The following is a 7,856-nucleotide window of genomic DNA, read 5'->3' on the forward strand; positions in this document are numbered from 1 at the left end:
GTTTTCTCGATTTATTATGACGGTGTAAATTTATCGTACATTAGCATCGAGATTTGCAAACTTTTCATGTTTTATGTTTTTTTCAAATTGTGTATGGTTTTTGAATAATTTTGAACACTGATACTCGAACGTATTAAAAAACGAGCAGATGGTAAATTGGACAAAAAATTTCTACCGTTTGTCCGAATGATGAAAATAATATGGCATTTGATAGATATGGAGTAGGCATAACTTTTTTGTTCATAATGTTTTCTCTAATTTCTTACGCTTTAAGAACAAAATTCAAATTACCGTCCGCCCGTTTTGAAGTGGCAAACACCTAAGGATTATATCGCAATTCTCAAATAGAAAATCAAAATGACACAAATGATATACCATTGGAAAGTTGTCAAAGAGGCACAACTCTTTTGTATTGATCATAATTTCTAAATCCTTGTGGTTTAAAACTAATTTTAGAAGTTTTAAAATCGTATCTATGGTGTACTTTGCGAGATGATGACTTATGTTTGTTGGATAAAACACGTTGATTCGTTGTGAAATGAAGTAGGTAATTAAATTAGATTCATAATCTACCACATAATCCTTTTGGTCTCAATGTTTGAGGTGGTTGGTGATTCAAATGATCAGATTTGCACAATCGATTTCCACCGCGCAGAAATATAGCACTAAACTTCCCCTCGAAATGAGCTTGTACTTGTGGGAAATGCAGCTATACTTCTTGGTGCATTTTCACGAAAGTGTTCTGACGTGGGCATTACCCTTCGTGTAACCAGTATTGCCCTATCTGATATTGACAAGTTGGAGGCCCATAAAGCTACCAGAAGGCGAGATGGGCCACTAGGCCGGTGCGTCAGAAGATTCCTTGGCGGACAAGATCAGGAAACGGGCGAACAAGGAAAGATTAGATCTAATCTATGCAAAACCTAGTCGTCCTCGGGTAGGACCCTTGAGACCTGGCCTCCTATATAAAGGCCAGGAGAGGGCCTGTCGAGGGACACAATCAATCTTAGCAGCAATAGCCAACAGAAGCTTAGAACTAGGTTACCCTAGCAACTAGCATCTCGACGAGATCACAGCCGAACTATTCGGCACCCCATTGTAACCTGTTTTCATCATAATCAAAGAACAGACAGGCAGGACGTAAGAGTTTTACCTCATCGAGGGCCCCGAACCTGGGTAAATCGCTCTCCCCGCTTGTCTGTGTACCGATGTCTCGTGTCAGCTTGCAGGATTCCATCAACCCCAAGCCCCTATCGGAGGGCATTGCCGAGGAGCACCCTCGACAATTGGCGCCGTCTGTGGGAACCCTGTTGGCACAAGGCAGGGCATCGGCAGATCCGATCATGACATCGGCAGCTTCATCGGCAAACTCGCTGGCAATTTCGCCAGCAAGTTCGCCAGTAACTTCATCAGCAACCTCATCGACACCATCATCGCCCATCCTGGGAAGCCCGATTCGATTCGGCTCCTACGAGTTTACTCCACACAACGAGTCCTCCCGTTCAAACTTTTCGGATCTACAAGGGAACATGGAGATGACCTTCGGCAGCGTCCATTACAACGTCAACGCAGAAGGAATCCTTCAACTGCTGGAATCCCCTGTTTCTGGATCGACAAATGCATCATCTTCAATCGATCTGTCGGCTGGCTTAACGGGATCGACGTGCTCCCCCACTCCATCGGCTCCTCGTTCGATGTCCTCTATGTCAGTAGGGTCAGAGGACTCCTCGTCTTCAAAGATGACTTCGTATTATTGCTTGAACTGCGACACCAGGCACGGACTAGGATCTACCGACACGCCGTTCATCTGCAACGCCCAGTATTCATCGGGAGAAGATAGTATCGACAGCACCATCCAGCGAACCACCCAAAGGATGGCACGCCATCAGGTCTATGTCGCCAACAACACGGGGAACGCAAGGCGCAGAGGAGACGAGGATCATACCCCTCGCTCCAGCGAAGGGCAAGTTTTGAGGACAGCGCCAGCAACCGCGACAGCGACTACACCATCGCGGATGAAGAGTGGGCGGCAGCAAGGGCAGCAGTACTCAACAACACACCACTCCCCGCAGGGACTTCGGTCGGAACCCTCAATGCTTACCGCTCCATACTGGAGAAAAACCGAGAGCACCTGTCGAAAGAACAAGCCACCCTCGAGAGGCGCCTATCTGCGGCAGACCGATCCAGCGAAAGGCGAAGGGGCTCGCAAGGAAGCGCCTCCCGAAACACTCAGGGAGCGGGCAAGCACCGGTCAAGGTTGTCCAGGCTCTCGGAAGATGACGCTAGAGAGATAACGTCAAATCTGACTAAATCTTTCATGACCACGGATACCGCGGGCATGCCACGGCCAAAAACCGTTGCAGCAGCGACGGCCAACCTCGCCGCTTACCTCATCAACCAGCGCCCCGAAGGATCTATGGCTCGAGGCTCACCGAGGTGCCCTCGAGAGTCTCGCGATATTGGGAAACAACCTCGGTCCCGCAAAAGGAAAAAACTATGGTCCAAGGCAGTGGGTCAAAACATCATGCGAGAGACGCTCGAGACGAGATCACCCAGAGCAGGATCGACAAAGCAAGGCGTCGACGCGCCACCAGGAAAGATGACGATAGCGATTCTTCGGATGAAGACCAGGAGTACGACGGCGAGCTCAGGGGAGCCGATTGCCTAAGTTACAAGATACGCGAAGCAATGCCGCCTAAAAAGTTTAAGCCTACTCCTACTGACGCTGCCAAGTACGATGGGCAGCAAGAACCAAGATCTTGGATAGATGATTACCTGCAGACAGTGATCTTGCACAAAGGAAACCAGATAGCGGCAATGCAATGCTTACAACTTTACTTGAAGGATTCAGCACGGGCCCGGCTACGGGGTCTGCCGAAAGGTTCTCGTCAAATCATGGGATGACCTAGTAGACGCCTTCGTTGCCAACTTCCAAGCAACATATAAGAGGCCCGTCGGGATCGAAGAGCTACGGAATTGTCGGCAGAAGCAGAAGGAGTCAATGCGTTCTTACATTGGGAGATTCACAAAGCTCTTGAATGCCGCGAAGACGTATCTGTAGACAGAGCAATAGACGCTTTCAGCAACGGCGTCCAGCGAGAAAGTTACATAGAAGAACTCGGGCGCAAGAAGCCAAAAACCATAACCAAGTTAATGGAAATTGCCAACAGCTGGGCCGATGGCGAAGATAACATGCGAAGGCCACGGCAGCGCAGCGATGACGAAGACGATGATCAGCCGAAGCACGACTCGGGTAGCCGAAGGGATCGACACAAGAGGAGGAAAAACCGCAACTACGATGATAACAATGCGGTAGCAGCAGGGTATGCCGATCGGCGGGACGACCGAGACGACGAGCACGATGGTAACCGGAACAACTCGGAAACCGTGGTAACTATAAACCACGGCAGCGAGAGGACTCCCGAACTACCCTACGCTGAACGAGTCAACGCCCCTTGTTACCTACATTCGTATGTCGATTCCAAAGACGGCAAAACGAAGTCAAGTCACCTGCTCGTGGACCGTCGGCAGTTCCTTGACATGCACAAGCTCATCCAGCGATCGAGCCAGAGCAACGGCTACCACCACCACCACCACCTCCACCACAGCATCAAATCCAGCAGACCCAACCCAACGAGGCATTCCCACCACCACGTGGGCAGATGAGCATGATCCACAAGACAGGTGTCTCAAAAAGAGAGATGAAGAAGCTCACCCGAGAGATCAATTTGGCGGAAAGCATCATGGCAAACATCCCCGAGTACATCGACTGGTCTTCTCAGAGCATTACGTTCAGCCGAGCAGATCATCCGATGACCATACCAAAACCAGGACACGCTGCCCTGGTAGTCGAAGCACAAATTGGGGGGTTCAAGATGAGCAAAGTATTTATGGATGGTGGAAGCGGGCTAAACCTGATATTCGTAGACACAATCAGGAGTATGGGGATCACCATGAGCATGCTGGAAGAAACAGACACCTGCTTCCATGGAATCCTTCCAACCGCACCGGGCCACTCTCTTGGGAAAGTCTACCTGAATGTTATCTTCGGCAGAGCTGATAATTTCAGGAAGGAGAAAATCGAGTTCGAAGTGGTAAACTGGGAATCACAGTATCACGCTATACTTGGGAGACCAGCCTATGCCAAGTTCATGGCCGTGCCGCACTATGCATACCTTAAGCTGAAAATGCCCGGGAACAATGGGACCAACATCACAGTCTATGGAAGTTTTTCACGCTCGGACAATTGTGATCGCGACTTTCAGAGGATTGCTGCAAAGTTTGGGCCGCAGCAAGAAATCGTCGGCCCTCCGCCAAAGCTGTCCTTACGAGAGATCAAGGAAGAAAAAGACGGCAGGGAAACCAAGAAGAAACCAGCTGCTCTCGCCCTTAAAGCATCGGCGGCAGAGGCTTCGGCAGCAGAAGCTTCGGCAGCGAAAGCGTCGACAGCAAAAGGCTCGGGAGTTGACGGCACAGCAGGCCTAGTAGATAGCAAGACAGTGGCAACCACCGATGAAACCAGCAACGCTGCGGCAACTACTAACGCGGTGAAGAAGCCAGACGAAGAGAAGAACCCCTTCCTTGACTAAGCAGTCTATCAGCTTTTACTTTCTCTTTTTTACTTCATTATAAACAGGGCCTTATTCTTTTCGCCCTCTAGCATCGTACTTACCTTACTAATAAGAATTTAAAGCTTCGATTCTTGTTAAGCATTGCAGTACCTATAAACTTCTAAACCCCATCACTATGTAAACATAGTACAGGGCCGAAGATCGTGCTCCAAAAAGCCTCTGCGAGTGCTAAAATGACGACATCTTTCCCTCTGCTTTAGATGCCTCTACGAGCGCCGAACAAAGCAAGAGTTTGGAAAAACTTACACACAACCCACGCTCGATATTTCACTTATGGAAATATCAAAGAGCAACGGGCCCATCGACGGAATTATTACACCCGAAAAATTCGGGAATAACCGTCGAACTTTACAAACGGTTGAAAGCAAAGTTGCGCATACAACAGGTTTAGCAAAACCTGCAACACGAGCTGATCACTCATAATGATTTGCTAACCAACTAATACTCATACATACAACGGGAAATTAAGCTCCGCCCTTGTTAAATCTGCCAACGGCATGGTGAAAGTACACATTCGCGTACCAACCAGTTAAGAAGTTTTTCGGCCCAAAAAACCCGAATACTCGGACGGATTAGCCGATACAATATACAAAAGTAACTTTACACCTTTCTATCACCCTTGCGGAGTTTCCTCTTCTTCAGGTACCTTTGACATCTCCTCCAGACTGTCGACAATTACATGAGCAGGAGCCAAAACTTTCGGTACAGTTCCTCAAAGTCACCGATCACGCCGGCAATAGACGCAAGTGAGCGAAGGATAACAAGCAAGCACAAGGGCAAGCGTGCACTTGGCCCCTGCAAAGACTTGAGATCTTACTAGCTCCCGAACCTTCTTGGCACTTCCAAATTCAGACATCAAAGTCAAAAGGGTAGGGGGAACTGCATTCAGAGGGAACATTGTCTTCCAAACTACCCTCATGGCCCTGTAGCACTTGTCGAAGAACTGGTGGACCTGTTGCACCCGATCCTGGAATTTAACGACAGCCGAGGTCTTCGATTGGTCCCGCCAGAAAATTTCTTCGGATGAGGAAAGCTGAGTCAAAACACGCACCCGCTCGTGTATCCGCTTGTTCTCTTCCGCGAGATTCAACGCTATGATCGCCAAAGGAATCCGCTCAAAGATCCAGACAAGAAGTTGCTAGCAAGCAGGCAAAAGGATCAAGAAACTTACAGTTTAAACTTTCGGTAGCCTTCTGCAGCTCGCCAAGAATGTACCGTTCCACGGCGGCTGCAGTCTCGCCTTTTTTTATTGATGATGGCAGCTAAAGCATAAGTGATGCGTAAATCCTTATCCATCTGCGTCATTCGGTCTTTCATGCGCTGGATCCGATCGCTTTCGGAAAGCGCACCCGACGAGTCTTCTGTAAACGAAGGTACTGGGAAGACCTGCGGAAAGTACTGGTTATAAAAAAGTGATGGATATGGTACAACCGAACATCCAAAATAACTCCCATCGGGAGAAGTACAAGAAACTGATATCATAAGCAAGAGTGTGTCTACGACAATGACAGCACGAAGTTTATTACAAAGCATGAGTTTGGCGGCAGAGCAATGTTTTGCATCAAGACACAAGTTTGTTACAAGAATCAGGGAAGCTGGGTTTGAGTCGATGAACTAGGGCCAGCCGATGATTTCCTTGATGAAACCAATTCAAGGAGCTGACGGGCACAAGTAAGAGCAGACGCCTTAAAGGTGCTCAAATCAACAGATTGCCCGTCCTGCCCTTTTGGAAGCCCTTTAGTCATTTCCTCGATATCACCCTTAAAGCCGTAACCCATCATAAGCTGGAAGGCAAGGATAGCACCATAAGTGCGCGATGTACGCTTGAATACCTCGATGGCCTCCTTGGTGTTAACCGCGAAGGAATCGATCATCTGTCCCGTGGTCTTTTCTTGATTAATCTTGGGGAAGATCATCGAGTGTATCCGTGCTAGTACACTCTTCCCCTTCACGAGAAGTTCTTGTGTAAGCTCGGTGAGAAGCAAGAACCATCGACACAAGATTCGACGGGGAGTTATTTGCAACTCTTTCTAGGGCATCGACAGGAATGTTCGCTGCCTCTGCAATAAAAAGGAATGAAGAAATTTAGTCATCGACAAAGGTTTAAATCCTTAACAACGTCTTCCGACAAAGGTATGTTGAAGATTACCAAGCAAGGCCAAAGAAGATTGGCGAAGGATTTCATCCTTTTCGGCTGCTCGAGCCTCAGCCACTAGCCTAGATGCTTCCTCCTCCTTCAACTTCCCTTTCAGTCTGGTCAGCTCCTCCTTCAGAGAATCAATCTCTTGGCGAGCCGCGGCAGCTATCTTGACTGCGCCGTCCAGTTTTGAGGAAGAAGATTCGACCTCCTTTTTTAGCCGAACTTTGTCAGCCTCTAGAGAAGTAAACCGGGAGGCGAAAATCTCCAGAGAAGAGATAACGCCACGCAGGTCCTTAAGTAAGAGAGAAACAAAAATAATTAAAACAAGGCATGCTCCAAGAAATTCATATTGAGATCAAAAAAGGACTTACAGAAAAAGGAGCCGCATTAGCAGCAGTTGGAGAAATATCCTTTCCTTTGGAAAGGGAAGACGCGGTCGAAGCTTGAGCCGTGGGAGCGGCCTTAGGAGCCGAAGCTTCTGAAGCGACCACGACTGGCGAAACAGCATCAGACTTGGCCTTCTTAGGAGGAGGCTTAACAAAGCCCTCGTCACTGCGAAAGCAGACGGTCGGCTGTGATTAAAATAGAAGTATGACAGATAAAAAGGGCACAGTATAGTCTTCGAAAGGGAACTACTTACATGTCGAAGCATCTTCATCGGCAAAGCCGCCGGTTGATCTCTTCGCGGGAGAAGCCTTGGCCCCATCCTGCACCGCATCAACAAAAGTATCACGATCAGCGTCGACGTTGCGCACTGATCCGTCTGCGGTACAGGTGTTATCGGCTGAGAGGGGAAGTTCAGCACGGGCTACTTCAAGATTCATTGGACCATTATATTCATCCTCTAAACCTGTTTGATCCATGGTATGAAAATCTACGGGGATTGAGGAGCCTTTTCCCTCAGAAGTGTCATCCGGTGAGTCATGTGTATTTTCAGAAGGCACAAGGATCTGACAAAGAAGAATGTCAAATAAGAACAAAGATAATCATGTCGGCTAAGCAAGGAGCTGTAATAAAAAGATATGAAAAAGAAAGGGAAGTACCCCTAATAGCGGGTGATCAACGTCTAGAGGAGCATAAGAAGA

Source organism: Lolium rigidum, chromosome 7 (assembly GCF_022539505.1).
Source record: "Lolium rigidum isolate FL_2022 chromosome 7, APGP_CSIRO_Lrig_0.1, whole genome shotgun sequence".
NCBI classification, from domain to species: Eukaryota; Viridiplantae; Streptophyta; class Magnoliopsida; order Poales; family Poaceae; genus Lolium; species Lolium rigidum.